The sequence below is a fragment of the Mytilus galloprovincialis genome, chromosome 8 (genome assembly GCF_965363235.1).
Source record: "Mytilus galloprovincialis chromosome 8, xbMytGall1.hap1.1, whole genome shotgun sequence".
Taxonomy (NCBI): domain Eukaryota; kingdom Metazoa; phylum Mollusca; class Bivalvia; order Mytilida; family Mytilidae; genus Mytilus; species Mytilus galloprovincialis.
Window position 1 is genome coordinate 65611007 of NC_134845.1, and position 17086 is coordinate 65628092.

The 17086-nt window shown below is 31.4% G+C and overlaps 1 protein-coding gene across 1 annotated transcript in view; it reads right to left on the reverse strand.

Annotated features, from left to right (window-relative positions):
- LOC143042396 (uncharacterized) overlaps nt 1–13334 on the reverse strand; it is a 40559-nt gene extending 27225 nt beyond the window's left edge. The window contains exons 1-4 of the mRNA XM_076214678.1: nt 13237–13334; nt 9002–9100; nt 6439–6540; nt 5261–5317 (exon numbers count right to left, since the gene is read on the reverse strand). The gene's annotated coding sequence lies outside the window, so the exon portion shown is untranslated. The remainder of the gene's footprint in view (nt 1–5260; nt 5318–6438; nt 6541–9001; nt 9101–13236) is intronic.
- Between the last annotated feature and the right edge of the window lie 3752 nt (nt 13335–17086).

Sequence of the window (17086 nt, forward strand, 5' to 3'; positions counted from 1 at the left end):
AGCGTAGAGACCAAAAAGAATAACATCTTTCCGCGGAATTATCTTTAATGAAGATTTTACACCTACGCGTCACCAGGTAGACTAAATTTGCAACAGTAAAACTACCGATGAACGCACTTTAAGCTTCAAATACAATACAGTTATCTCTTAATTTTACAAACCCCTAGTTAACACTGAGAGCTCTACATAAATATCAGTAAGAGGCAATATTTTTCATTGAATCTGTATATTTGCACAATTTCTAAACAAAGGAATAAATTAGCAGATGCAACCTTATTGAATGCTTTAAAAGAGGGACGAAAGATACCAAAGGGACAGTCAAACTTCATAAATCGAAAATAAACTGACAACACCATGACTAAAAATGAAAAAGACAAACAGACAAACAATAGTACACATGACACAACATAGAAAACTAAAGAATAAACAACACGAACCCCACCAAAAACTAGGGGGGATCTCAGGTACTCCGGAAGGGTAAGCAGATCCTGCTCCATATGTGGCACCCGTCGTGCTGCTTATGTGATAACAAATCCGGTAAATATGCTAATTCGGTAGGTCACATTCATGAGAGGGAAGGGGATTGTAGTTAGACGTAAGGAACATATCAGATATAATTTGTGAAACGGTCATTCCATAACGGTCAACCAACTCGTGATGGCGTCCGTAAATTTTACGAAGGGATGATTTCAACTTCACCATTTGGAACTCTTGGTTTAATAGCTTCCTTTTGATCAGCAACCCTCTAACAAGAAAATCATGATGATAGGAAATGCAATCACGGGAATATTGTATCAATTGGGAGATATATACCCCGTATGCAGATGCTGCTGGAATGTTGCTACTTAGAAATGGAAAGTTCACAATTGGAAAGCTGAAATCATCTCTTTTGTCGTAAAGTTTTGTTTTCAACCGACCCTCATTGTCAATTTCTAGATGTAAGTCAAGATATTAGGCCGACTTAACTGTATCTGTAGTATCCATTATCTCAAGTTCGATGTGATAGATGCGTTCCACATAGTCACCAAATTTTGAATTATTTAGTGAAAGAACATCATCTATATAGCGGTAAGTAGAGTTAAAGGATATTGCTAACTTCTTATCTTTCTTCCTGAGAAGTTCCTGCATGAAGTCAGCCTCATAATAATAAAAAAAAAACAAGTCGGCAAGTAGAGGGGCACAATTTGTTCCCATCGGAATGCCGACAGTCTGTTGAAAAACACGTCCTCCGAACGTAGCAAATATGTTGTCAATCAAGAAATCAAGCATCTTGATAATATCAGATTCATAGAACTTTTTGTTTGAATCAGAGTGATCCTTTACAAAGTAGGATTAATTCCTCCATAAGACAAGATACTTGTATCTACGTTGGCCATTCTTTTTTATGAAGCAAAGCAATACCAACTCTTTAAATTTGTCTTTTAGTTTGGAATGTGGAATACTTGTGTAAAGAACAGTAAAGTCAAATGTTTTAATACTATTACAAGATGAAAGAGAGTTAGATTGTATGTACTCTAAAAGGTCTTTGGAATTTTTAAGTATCCCCATCTGATTCACGCCACCTCTAGAATAGGCAGTTTCACACTAACTTTGAAACCCGTCTTTCAATGTCTTTGATTGCTGATAAAAATAGATGTTAATAATTTAGAAAGAAGTTTCGTGGAGCACTTGGAAGACCCAGCAATATACCGTTGTTTGTAAGTTCACTCATGTAGTTTATGTATCCAATACAGTGATGGAAGATCCAGTTCTTCAACTTTGTTTGAAATTCGAAAGGAAAGTAGAACAGACCTATGATTATCCAGAATTTCCTCTTTGGCAAATGTCGTGAGGGTATATATTGAGTTTCCAAGTGAACTGTCAATACCTAATTCGTTTATCAAGCAGTTAATATAATGAATATTACACACAAAAACGATCTGTTTGGATCTTTATCTGCGGGAACAACAACATATGTGTCATGGAGATAGGATAAGTGTTTTGCAACATCTGGGTCTTTAAAGATTGACGTAGCATGGGCATTGATAGACCCATTCTGTTTCTTAATTCTGATTTGTATCAACGACCTCACTGCCTTAATCCATTCGGAAAGAGTGTATACGTCTTCCTTCTCGCACTTAGCCCATTGCCTGGCATAATCCCCGACTGAATCCATCAAAATTTTAAAGTTGTATTTCCAATGGATGGATTTAGGCTCACGATATTTCTGACATTTCGATAACACATTTCGTAGAGAAGTGTTATTAGCAATGTTGAGGTCACTGATAATAACGTGGCAAGCCGGGTTATATGTGAATTGGGAACTAACCAAAGTGCAATCAGGAGATTTAGACTTGAAATCATCAACATTTTCGATTGAACTAATTTATGATGAAGGATACTGCCTAAGTAGACGCCATCGAGACCTTTGTTGGCAAAGGAAAGATTTTTGGAAAGATCTTTTCTCTTGTTCATCTTTTCCAATGCGGACTGGCTTGAAAAGTCTCTGACTTGCAATATCCTAAATTATAGCTTCAAGTTTGTATTGGTTTGAATGAGAGTTTGTAACAGTGGATTCAAAACATAAATTGAATGACGTTTTGTGAAAGGGGTAATGAACAAAGTTTCGTGCGAATGTGATGAATACCTAACGGCTTTTGTATAAATGGCAGCAAGTCATTAATAGAGACATCATGCAGCGAAGGTGATGTATAATTTCGATGACCATGACTGCGGCTACGTCGAGGAGTCGATTTGAAAATATACATCACATTCACAAAGTTACACGAAGGACTAGATAAAATACCTATACCATCAATGTTGTCATTTCAACCATACGGTGAAGCAGTTCCTAATTGTCTAATCCAGTAGTCTTCTGTTTGTCTACGGAGAGTCGTTGAAAGATTAGGATTATTAGAGCAATTGTATATCTTTTCAATAATGCGAACTGTAATAGAAACAATGGAATGATCGGGCTGATTGAAATGCTGGTATAGAATGTCGTTAGCATTGAGGTTAATGTCTGATCTATGATCGCACATACGTTTGTTTAGCCTTCCTTTCGTTTCACCGACTTGAGAGTGTCTACTTGTTGTAATTGAAGGTTACCATTATATGTTACATCACTAATGTTACCTGTGGAGGTATTCTGGGTAAAAAATCAATTACACTTCCACCTTGTTATCCGAATAAATAAATATGGCAAAACAAGTATCAATATAAAAATATTAAAATGTTGGTATGAATGCGAATGAAAGCTCCTTTTATGCCTCATTGTCGGAAACACCTTTTTTTTCTTAAGGCATGTAATATATGATCACAGATAAATAAATCTATGCAAAATAAATCAATCCAGAGAAGATAACTCAAGAGAAGTTGAACAATACAGAACTAATAATTACAATATGGGTCAATTTGGTAATGTGCCTCAAACTTGGGATCACAAAAGTAGTTCGTCATCAAAGAAACTTTATGATTGTAGGAATATTGGCCATATTTCATTTTTTTCTGAATGATCGACTGAACAGTAATCCATTTGTGCAGATTTGGAGACCATCGATAAAAAAAGTAACAACTTTGGAGAAACTAAATATATGCAAAGAACTATATTTTATGACAAACAAAATGATTCCTTACTTCAAGTAGGCACATTACCATAGGCATTCAGGAGTGTACTGAATTATGAAACAAAATCGTAAGGGTTCTCCGGCACTCAATGTATCGCCTACTTTTCCTGTTGATCACACACTCAACAAAATGAGGAAAAAATCATTAAAAATATTCCTCTCGATACTATCTTTTGATTGTAAGAAACTTCTGTCCAAGTTTTATAAAAATCCAGGATAATTTATGATTCTCATAAATGTTTAGAAAAAATTAACTTCAGACTGTATATAATGTGAAATGCAGAAAAATAACTATTTAAGTAAAATACGGAAAAATGGATTTTTTTAACATAATTTACTTCTAGATACTATCTTATGATCAGAAACAACGCTTCTGTCTAAGTTTGGTACAAATCCATGATAGTTAAAGAAAGTGATTAAAATTTTAAAAACTTTTACCACAGAGTGAATGTAATATTTCCTGGCAGAAAAACTAAGTCCATTTATAAGTAAATTACGGAAAAAATGGAATTTTATTTTTACAAAATTTACTTCTGGATATTATCTAATGATCATTACCAGGCTTCTGTCCGAGTTTGGTATAAACCAGGATAGTTAAAAAGAAAGTGATTAACATTTTAAAAACTTTAACCACAGAGAAAATGTTATGTTTCCAGGCAGAAAAAACTAAGTCCATTTATAAGTAAATTACGGAAAAAATGGAATTTTATTTTTACAAAATTTACTCCTGGATACTATCTTATGATCATTATAAAGCTTCTGTCAAAGTTTGCTACAAATCCATGATAGTTTAAGAAAGTTATTGAAATTTTAAAAACTTTAATCATAGAGTGACGACGACGGAATGTAGGATTGCTATGTCTCGCTTTTTCGACTCAAGTCGAAGGCTTGACAAAAATTAGTCTCACTTCGTATCCCGAGGATGAGTATAGTCTGTAACTCATATAAAAGCACTGTTAACTGTGTATTTTTAAACTGAAATATTTTGAATACATTAATTGGGTTTGTATTGTTTAAACATAATTTTTGAATTAAAACAAGAAAACGTGTAAAGCTGCCTCAAAGTTATATAATATACACTGATATAGAAAATTTTGTTTATGGTTCAACCACTCCCTTTTTGAAAGTTTCGTAGAAAAGCAAAGAGTATTGAAATTAAGGAATAATTCGGAAAACATTGAAAACAAGATTGTGGGCGAGAGGTGGCGCCATTGTACATTTGTCAGGCTGTCTAAGATTTTTCAAAACGGCAAGAATTTTAACGTTATTCACCCACATTTAAGACATTACATATACACCACGAAAAGAAAAACACAATTACTGAAATATTTACAGCTGAAACAATTATACATTTCAAATACTATCAATATTGTTGCAATAAAACATTTTAGAAGTTAAGGACCTAGGTTATGAATCATTAAACAAACTCTTTAAACCAAATATGTAAAAGTGTCTCAACTTTGAAATGAGCAATCATATATATCCAAGTTTAAAATATGAATAGCGGATTTGAGAAAACTACTGCCATAACCGCCTATCTGCAATAAATTGCGTGTATGTACCTAATTGTTTTATGACGTAATATAACTGATATTGGTTGTATATGTGTTCAGTAAAAAAATAACTATTAAAAAGAAGACACATGTATTATTTACCTTTAGTATTTTTATTATGTCTGGATGTCCTCCGACCACGTCTTTTGGCTTTTCACCCTGACATAATAATATATTTTGTTTGTAAAATATGACAGAAAATCGATAGCTGCCTTATAAATGTCAATCTTAATTTCAAAATAAGGGGATAGAACTGGTATGCATTCGAGGAATACATCTCTTCATTTTTAATCTTGTAATCATCAGTCGACGTGTTTGTGAAGATAAATTTTAGTTTACCAATTTAAGCTAAACCACTTTCTTTCTGTTACGGAATAGTTTGTTCTGTAATGTTTAAATAGAGTGTCTTTAAGAGCGAACTATGAAAATGAGTTATACATTATTGCATTCCGTAATGCACCCAAACCATATTCAGAAAATGTAGAGCTATGTTTACCTACAGTAATTACATGTAATCCTTGGAATAGAATATCTTTATTGTGTCGAATAATAGTATTTCACAATATCGCTGAAACCGCGAATCAATAATATAAAGTTATCAATGACATTTTTTGGCAATACTACATGCTGATTACCTGGCTTGTAATACAATAAAGTGAGAGAAAAAACACCGCAAATTATACATGGAACTTTTGAAACAATTAAAACATCAGTATCAAAGAGAAAAGTAAACTGATAAATAAAGGCAACAGTAGTATACTTGCTGTTCAAAATTCATGTAACGATTGAGAAAAAATAAAAATAAATCTTGGTAACAAACTAAATCTGAGGGAAAACATCAAGTATTAGAGAAGAACTACGACACAACACTAAAATGCAACACACACAGAAACGAACTATGCTATAACAATGGCCATTTTCTTGACTTGGTACGGGACATTTTAAGCACAAATGGTGGGCTGAACCTGGCTTTGCGGCTAGCCAAACCTCCTGCTTATATGGCAACGTTAAATATAACCAAGGAGATCCTCCAACTCCAACTTTCCATCATTACGATATTAGGAATATGAAGATCCAATGATATGATTACAACTGTTTCAGGCAAAGATGACGCACAAACAATAAGAATTTTTATTTCATCTACACAGAAAGATTGTTGTTGTTATACTATTGTTGTTGAAAAGATATATTATGAGCATCAGAAAAAGACAGAGTCGAATGTAAATTGGAGTAGCATTACAAAGTGAATTCTATAAATGATAATTTTCACTAGTACTTACTTTATTGTTAAGTATATTAGGATCACAATATTTTTTTAACAAACATTCGACAATTTGACGGCTATTGTCTCTGGAAGCAATATGTAGCGCAGTATCTCCATCCTTAAAAAAACAAAATCTATGCTAAATAGTATTGTTGCAATAAAATTATTTGCCTTTTGTATTTACATCTTTTATCTCTGTCTAACACAAATTGGGATGTTTAAGAATTAACAAATTATGAAATCTAAGAAAGAAAATAAAGGGTCCGGAATTTGACCGATACATGCTACTTAACAGATTTGTGTTGCTCTACGAAACGCTGCTTTATTTTTGAAATGAAAAGTGTCAATTTTTTTTCTGTAATTAAGATTGGCATTCTCTTTCAAGTTTTGTTTTATTACACACATGTAAACCAAAAGACGAGACATCTTTAGACACATATATTTCAAAACAAAATGCAGTGATTGAGATGTTCAAGAGCATGTAAAAAAGTAATTTGTTGGGTATGGATAACAACAGGGCGTTGTCAAAGGAGAAAAGTAAAATAATCTTCATTTACTTATTGTCAGGCAATTTTATTAAGATACCGTTAGTTACTTGAAGTTAAGTGTTTTGTATTTACACCAATACGGCTCACAATATTACAAACACATCCCGTATTGAATTTACACTATGATTCATGAAAATATTACAAAAGTATTCTTTAAAAAGTTATTTTGGTAATAGCATTTATTTCACTTCATTTTGTCATATTTTGTTTTAACAAATTTCAAATTGTTTTGTTTTGTTTCATTTGGGTTTTTGCGCTTTGCTCTTTATAGCTTCCCTAAACGCGAAAAAGAAACATATCTGTTCATTTAGCTCGTGTTTTTATTTCTAATTTTGTAATCAATATTATAAAAAAAAATCAAGCTTTCCAAAGCGAAATTATTAAAATTGTGCGTTATGTTTAAAAGAAAGATTAAGATATCTGAATTATCAGATTTAAAAAAAATAATTTAGAATATAAAAATGTTACAGTCATATGAAACCTCAAATAAAAAAAATGCATATATTTTTTATATCAAATGGATAGTTGTCATTTTTAAACTTATGTACATATACTTATTTTCTGAAGAACATTCTTTAATTTTTCTACATTTGAAAAAGTTTACTTTTTTAATTGCTTGCTTCCTGGAAGCAATTCGCCGACATATTTTCCGTGTTCAAAGGTACCTTAGTGTGACCCTCTCGTAAACATCCGGTGGTCGTAATAAGCATGGATCTGTCATTTTAATAAACTATTATCTGATTGTAAATGTTATACAAGTGCTCAATATCCATGCTTGTTTGTTAATTGTTTACTATACGGTGACACCAGGTATCGAATATGTGACATTTCTTATTCGACCGCACAAAACTACGAATCTGTATACATGATATATCTAAACAGCCAGACTAATGCATCCCCTTTATCACGGGTATACAGTCAGATGAGGTATATCAAGAAATATCAATATTTTTATGTCAAAGTCAATCCTTCAATAAATGGAAATGAAGGTATACAATAATGCGACAGCAACTCAACGATACAGACAAATCAGAACATTAAGACTTGTACACAAAATAATCTGAAAACCGTTCAATGACTAAAAAATACTATTCACCATCAAGTATAAAAAAAAGAGAATGTGTTATGATTGGTCATAAGACAACTCTTACCAATAGACCAATTTATAAAAAAATGTAGCAACTATAGACCACCGTACGTCCTTCAACATAGTCAAAGTCGATACTTCATAGTTAGATATCATAGACCCCTAAATTACAAATGTAAATTAATTCTTACGAGAAAACAAAAAAATTAACAAAAAACAAATGTTACCACGGCAACAAACGACAACCACTAAGTTACAAGCTTCTGACTTACGTGATAGGCACAATCAAATATATACCAACAGGAACATGATCAAATTTGTTTTATCATTAAATATGTCCAAACAGGAACATTTTTTTTTAGTTTGATCGGTGGAAATTAAAGACGGTGTAATATAAACCAGTAGAAGAAAAACATTTCACCGTATAGTATGTGTGTAAGATAATTAAGGATTAAAGATGATGTCCAGCGGATATTAAAGGAATATTCAATTTGATAACCTGTAAATACAATATGAGTATTAATTGTTTTTACTAGACCAAACACGCTGTGCAGTTTTGCTGGAAGAAAAATTACTCTTCCATGAATCATTTCTGAATACAAGCCGATTATTGTGTGTTCTTACTATTAATTGCCGCTAAATTGACATTCAAACACGTTCTCACAAAAAGGACTTTTTAATTCCCTTTTTGTTTGAAGGTCTTTAATTATCAATATTGACTTATCAGGGAGCTTTTCTATTACAAAAAAGCTAGATAAGAATCAACTATTGTTAAATGCGACTCCAATTGTTCAGTACATTGGTTGTATAAGCATTAAATGAGCTTGATAGAGTTATCTGAATTGCTATGTTTTCTACAAATTAAGTGATTATTTTGCGATCGAAATTTAATTCCTATTCATTTGGTTTAAATTGGTATATGGAATATTTAATGTTCAACTCACAATGTTCTGTTTATTAACATCAATATTGTTGTCAATTAGCAAATCGACAATATCTGTACACCAATTTTTTGCAGCTTCGTGCAGTGCCGTGCAACCATCCTTGGTAGAAATGTACAAAAATAATCGTATTAAAGTTTGATAGAAATGAAGACAACCGCCAACGCGAAGTAAATATACATAGTTGTTCACTTTACTTGACTAAACGTGAATGCTTCATAAGCATCCTGAATCAAACAAAAACATTTCGGAGGACCATATCATATTGTGTTTGTATTCGTTCATCGTGTTTTGAATGTCTTCTTGAATTTCGTACATTGAATAGAATCATTTTTCACATATTTCTACAGTGAAATATTTTGACATTGATCAATATTGAGTCAAAACATTATCCAAACAATTATTGTACATACATATATAACAAAACAAGTATCAATATAAAAATATTAAAATGTTGGTATGAATGCGAATGAAAGCTCCTTTTATGCCTAATTGTGCTGAAACACCTTTATTTTTCATAAGACATGCAATATATAATCACAAATAAATAAATATATACCAAATAAATAAATCCAGAGAAGATTACTCAAGAGATGTTGAACAATATAGAACAATTGATTATAATATGGTCAATTTGGTAATGCGCCTCAATCTTTGGATCACAAAAGTAGTTCGTCATCAAATAAACTATATGTAGAGATATTGACCATATTTCATTTTTTTCATTTTGTTTTAATGATCGACTGAACAGTAATCCATTTGTGCTGATTTGGAGAAAAATCATTAAAAATATTCCGCTCGATACTATCTTTTGATTGTAAGAAACTTCTGTCCAAATTTGTTAAAAAATCCAGTATATATTATGAATCTTATAAATGTTTAAAAAAAAATTTAACTGCAGACTGTTTGCAATGCTAATGGGGGAAAAAATAAGTCTATTTATAAGTAAAATACGAAAAAAAACGTGTTTTTTTTTTTTACAATTCTAGATACTATCTTATGATCAGAAACAACACTTCTGTCCAAGTTTGGTACAAATCCAGGAAAGTTCAAGAAAGTTATTAAATTTTTTTAAAATTTAAACCACAGAGTAAATGTTATGTTACCTGACAGAAAAACTAACTCCATTTATAAGTAAATTACGGAAAAAATGGAATTCTATTTTTACAAAATTTACTTCTGGATACTATTTTATGATCATAAACAAGCTTCTATCCAAGTTTGGTGTCAATACAGGATAGTTTAAGAAAGTAATTAAATTTTAAAAACCTTAACCACAGAGTGAATATCGGGGGACGCCATCGCCGCCGCCGACGACGACGACGGAATGTAGGATTGCTATGTTTCACTTTCTCGATTCAAGTCGAAGGCTCGACAAAAATGAGTCCCACTTCGTATCCCCGGGATGATTATAGTCTGTAACCCATATAATAGCATTGTTAACTGTCTATTTTTTAACTAAATATTTTGAATAAATTAATTGCGTTTGTATTGCTTAAACATAATTGTTTTAAATATAACAGGAAAGAGTGTAAAGCTTATCTCAAATTTTAATTTATTGTTGATGTAAGCTAAAAATGTTAAATAATTTTACCATATAATATTGTTGCAATACCAACTTGTGAAGTAGTGCCACTTAGTGATAACATACATGTATCATTATCAAGGATAAAATTTAAAAAAAAGGTAGTTATCTAAAACTATTGTATAGCTTTATCAAAATTATAAAACATGGAAAACAAGATTGTGGGCGAGAGGTGGAGTCAGTGTACATTTGTCATGCTGTCATAGATGTTTTATTAAGCAAGAACTTTAGCGTAATTCACCCACATTTAAGACATAACATATACACCACAAAAAACGTTATTACTGAAACAATTATACATTTTCAAATACTATCAAGTTTGAAATATGAATAGAAGAATTGAGACACTGCTGTATAACCGCCTATATATATATAGCTATCTGCAATGAATTGTACTGATGTACCTAACTGTTTTATGACGTAATGTAACTGCTCTTGGTTGTATATGTGTTCAGTAAAAAAATAGTTAATAAAAAGGATACATACTTACAAACTAAAACTGAGGGAAAATCATCAAGTATTAGAGAAGAACTACGACACAACACTATAATGCAACACACACAGAAACGAACTATGATATAACAATGGCCATTTTCTTGACTTGGTACGGGACATTTTAAGCAAAAATGATGGGCTGAACCTGGTATTGCGGTTAGCCAAACCTCCTGCTTATATGGCAATGTTAAATATAACCAAGGAGATCCTCCAACTCCAACTTTCCATCATTACTATATTAGGAATATGAAGATTCAATGATATGATTACAACTGTTTCAGGCAAAGATGACGCACAAACAAACAATCAGAATTTTTATTTCATCTACACAGAAGAATTGTTGTTGTTATGCTATTGTTGTTGAAAAGATATATTATAAGCATCAAAAAAGGACATAGTCGAATGTAAATTGGCGTAGCATTACAAAGTGAATTCTATAAATGATAATTTTCACTAGTACTTACTTTATTGTTTAGTATATTAGGATCACAATGTTTTTTTAACAAACATTCGACAATTAGTGGGTTATTGTTTATTGTGTCGAATAATAGTATTTCACAATATCGCTGAAACCGCGAATCAATAATATAAAGTTATCAATGACATTTTTTGGCAATACTACATGCTGATTACCTGGCTTGTAATACAATAAAGTATAAATAAGACGAGACATCTTGAGACACATATATTTCAAAACAAAATGCAGTGATTGAGATGTTCATGAGCATGTAAAAAAGTAATTTGTTGGGTATGAATAACAACAGGGCGTTGTCAAAGGAGAAAAGTAAAATAATCTTCATTTACTTATTGTCAGGCAATTTTATTAAGATACCGTTAGTTACTTGAAATTAAGTATTTTGTATTTACACTAATACGGCTCACATTATTACAAACACATCCCATATGGAATTTACACTATGATTCATGAAAATATTACAAAGTATTCTTTAAAAAGTTATGTTGGTAATAGCATTTATTTTACTTCCTTTTGTCATATTTTGTTTTAACAAATTTCAAATTGTTTTGTTTTGTTTCATTTGGGTTTTTGCGCTTTGTTCTTTACAGCTTCCCTAAATGCGAAAAAGAAACATATCTTCTCATTTAGCTCGTGTTTTTATTTCTAATTTTGTAATCAATATTTTAAAAAAATCAAGCTTTCCAAAGCGAAATTGTTAAAATTGAGCGTTATGTTTAAAAGATAGATTAAGATATCTGAATTATCAGATTTAAAAAAAATAGATTTAGAATATAAAAATGTTACAGTCATATGAAACCTCAAATAAAAAAAAAAACATATATTTTTTATAACAAATGGATAGTTGTCATTATTAAACTGATGTATATACTTTTTTTCTGAAGAACATTCTTTAAATTGTCTACATTTGAAAAAAAATACTCTTTTAATTGCTTGCTTCCAGGAAGCAATTCGCCGACATATTTTCCGTGTTCAAAGGTACCTTAGTGTAACCCTCTCGTAAACATCCGGTGATCGTTATAGGCATGGATCTGTCATTTAAATAAACTATTATCTGATTGTACATGTTATACACGTACTCAATATCCATGCTTGTTTGCTAATTGTTTACTATAAGGTGACACCAGGTATCAAATATGTGACATGTCTTATTCGACCGCACAGAACTACGAATAAATATGTCCAAACAGGAACATTTTTTTTAGTTTGATCGGTGGAAATTAAAGACGGTGTAATATAAACCAGTAACAGAAAAACATTTCACCGTATAGTATGTGGGTAAGATAATCAAGGATTAAAGATGATTTCCAGCGGATATTAAAGGAATATTCAATTTGATAACCTGTAAATACAATATGAGTATTAATTTGTTTTACTAGACCAAACACCCTGTACAGTTTTGCAGGAAGGACTTTTTAATTCCCTTTTTGTTTGAAGGTCTTTTAATATCAATATTGACTTATCAGTGAGCTTTTCTATTACAATAAAGCTAGACAAGAATCAACTATTGTTAAATGCGACTCCAATTGTTCAGTACATTGGTTATATAAGCATTAACAGAGCCTGATAGTGTTATGTGAATTGCTATGTTTTCTACAAATTAAGTGATTATTTTGCGATTGTAATTTAATTCCTATTCATTTGTTTTAAATTGGTATATCGAATATTTAATGTTCAACTCACAATGTTCTGTTTATTGACATCAATATTGTTGTCAATTAGCAAATAAACAATATCTGTATTCCCACTTTTTGCAGCTACGTGCAGTGCCGTGCAACCATCCTTGGTAGAAATTTACAAACATAATCGTGTTAGAGTTTGATATAAATAAAGACAATCGCCAACGCGAAGTAAATATACATAGTTGTTTACTTTTCTTGACTAAAAGTGAATGTTTCATTAGCATCCTGAATCAAACAATAACATGTCATATTGTGTTTGTATTCGTTATTGTGTTTTGAATGTCGTCTTGAATTTCGTACATTGAATAGAATCATTTTTCACAAAATCCTACAGTGACATATTTTGACATGGATCAATATTGATTCAAAACATTATCCAAACAATATTTTTTTTAATATCTTTGTTTTTGGGGATATTCTTTTGGTTTTGAGGTCTGCTTAGTGTTATTTAAAGAACTGCCAAAACAATAATTTTATAATGAAAATAAGAAAATGTGAATGATTATTAAATAGTAGAGAACAAGTAATACCTTAACAAAAAACACAAAAACACGAGGAAGGCCGAATATTTCCCCAATGTTATCGATAACAGAGGCCACAAATAGTTGTGACACTATTTCCACATATCTCCCCTTTGTGATTTTATAGTCTGTTCTGGTAGATGTTTTAATCACATTAGCAGTGTTGGATAAAATTTCAGTTCTGGAGAAGCTTATAATTTATTTCACATTCCTATAAACTGAATATTAGTTCAGATTAAATATGTCAATTGTGCAATGTTCATGACGTCAAAACAAATGAAATGTTTACTTTAATTACAGTTTTTATAGTTCAAGGTTAAAGCAGATACTTCAGCCATATTCAGAAAACAATATTTTTTTTTTATTAAAATATTTCATTCGAGCGTCAATTGTAAACAAAACGAACGTCTGGCGTACACTATATTGATCCTAGTGTATATGATGAGTGTGTTGGCACCAGGGTATCAAAACTATCAACATAATTTTTATAACACGATCTTTTCCCTTTATTTCGCATAAATGCAAACTTTCATCTAAATGAAAATCCTGTCCTGAATTTGTCACTTAAGACATGAATCATTTCTGAATACAAGCCGACAATTGTGTGTTCTTACTATTAATTGCCGCTAAATTGACATTCAAACTCGTCCTCACAAAAAGGACTTTTTAATTCCCTTTATGTTTGAAGGTATTTTAATATCAATATTGACTTAACAGTGAGCTTTTCTATTACAATAAAGCTAGACAAGAATCAACTATTGTTAAATGCGACTCCAATTGCTCAGTACATTGGTTATATAAGCATTAACAGAGCTTGATAGTGTTATGTGAATTACTATGTTTTCTACAAATTAAGTGATTATTTTGCGATTGTAATTTAATTCCTATTCATTTGTTTAAAATTTGTATATCGAATATTTAATGTTCAACTCACAATGTTCTGTTGATCGACATCAATATTGTGCTCAATTAGCAAATCGACAATATCTATATTCCCAGCGTTTGCAGCTACGTGCAGTGCCGTCCAACCATCCTTGGTAGAAATTTACAAAAATAATCGTGTTAGAGTTTGATAGAAATGAAGACAACCGCCAACGCGAAGTAAATATACATAGTTGTTTACTTTTCTTGACTAAAAGTGAATGTTAAATTAGCATCCTGAAACATGTCGAAGTATCATATCATATATTGTGTCTGTATTAATTCATCGTGTTTTATATGTCTTCTTGAATTTCGTACATTGACATGGATCAATATTGTGTCAAACCCTTATCCAAACAATCATTTTTCAATATTTTCGTTTTGGGGATATCCTTTTGATTTTTAGTTGTTCTTAGTGTAATTGAAAGAACTGTCAACACAACAATTTTATATAAAAATGAGAAAAACGTGAATGTTTATTTAATAGTAGAGACCAAGTATTACCTTAAAACAAACCACAAAAACACGAGGAAGGCTGAATATTTCCCCGATGTTATCGATAACAGAGGCCACCAATAGTGGTTACACTATTTCAACATATCTCTCGCTTGTGATTGTAAATTCTGTTCCATGTTTTGGTAGATGTTTTAATCAAATTAGCAGTGTTGGATAAAATATCAGTTCGGGAGAAGTTTAATCAATATCAATAATATCAAATTATCAATGACATTATTTGGCAATACTATATGCTGATTACCTGGCTTGTAATACAATACAGTGAAGAAAAAAATAACACAAATTATACATGAAACTTTTTAAACAATTTAAACCTCAGTATCAAACAAAAATAAATTGATAAATAAAGGCAACAGTAGTATACTGCTGTTAGAAATCATTATAACGATTGAGAAAAAACAAAAATAAATCCGGATTACAAACTAAAACTGAGGGAAACACATCGAATATTAGAGAAGAACTACGACACAACAGATACTCAACACTAAAATGCAACACACACAGACACAAACTATGATATAACAATGGCCATTTTCCTGACTTGGCACGGGATATTTTATGAAAAAAAGGTGGCTTGAACCTGGTTTTTCGGCTAGCCGAATCTCCCGCTTGAATGCCAATGTTGAACAAAAATAATGTTGATCCTCCCTCCAACTTTCCTTCTTTACGATATTAGGAAGATAAAGATCCAATGATATGGTTGAACAGCGGTATACTACTGTTACTTTTATTTACAACTCTTTCAGGTAAATTTGACGCACAAACAATAAGAATTTTAATTTCATCTACACAGAAGAATGGTTGTTATGCTATTTTTGTTGAAAGTAACATATCATTTACATCAGAAAAGGATATAGTCGAATGTAATTTGACATTGCATTACAAAGAGAATTATTTCATATCGAAATTAAACCAAAACATCAATCTAGTATATGTAACAAATAGATATAGGAAGATGTGGTGTGAGTGTCAATGAGACAACTCTCCATCCAAATAACAATTTATAAAAGTAAACCATTATAGGTCAATGTACGGCCTTCAACACGGAGCCTTGGCTCACACCGAACAACAAGCTATAAAGGGTCCAAAAATTACTTGTGTAAAACCATTCAAACGGGAAAACCAACGGTCTAATGTATATTTTCACTAGTACTTACTTTATTGTTTAGTATATTTGGATCACAAGATTTGTTTAACAAACATTCGACAACTTGACGGTGACTTGTTCTGGAAGCAATATGTAGCGCAGTATCTCCATCCTTAAACAAAAAAATCTATGCTCAATAGTATTGTTGCAATAAAATAATTTGCCTTCTGTATGTACACATTTTTTATGTCTGTCTAACACCAATTGGGATGTTTAAGAATTAACAAATTATGAAATCTACGAACTAAATTGAAGGGTCCGGAATTTGACTGATACATGATGCTTAACAGAATTGTGTTGCTCTACGAAACGCTGCTTTATTTTTGAAATGAAAAGTGACAATTTGCTCTTCTGTAATCGAAATTGCCATATTCTTACAAGTTTTGTTTTATTTCACACATGTAAACCAATAGACGAGACATCTGTGTCACATATATTTGAAAAAACAATGCAGTTATTGAGATGTTCATGGGCATGTAAGCAAGTAATTTAGTGTGGTGTGGATAACAACGGGGGGAGGAGGGGGGGGGGGGTCAAAGAGAAAAGTAAAATAATCTTCATTTACTTATTGTCAGGCAATTTTATAAAGATACCGTTAGTTCCTTGAAATAAAGTATCTGGTATTTACACTCATACGACTCACAATATTACAAACACATCCCGTATGGAATTTACACTATAGTTCATGAAAATATTACAGAACGTATTCTTTAAAAAGTTATGTTGGTAATATTATTCATTTCACC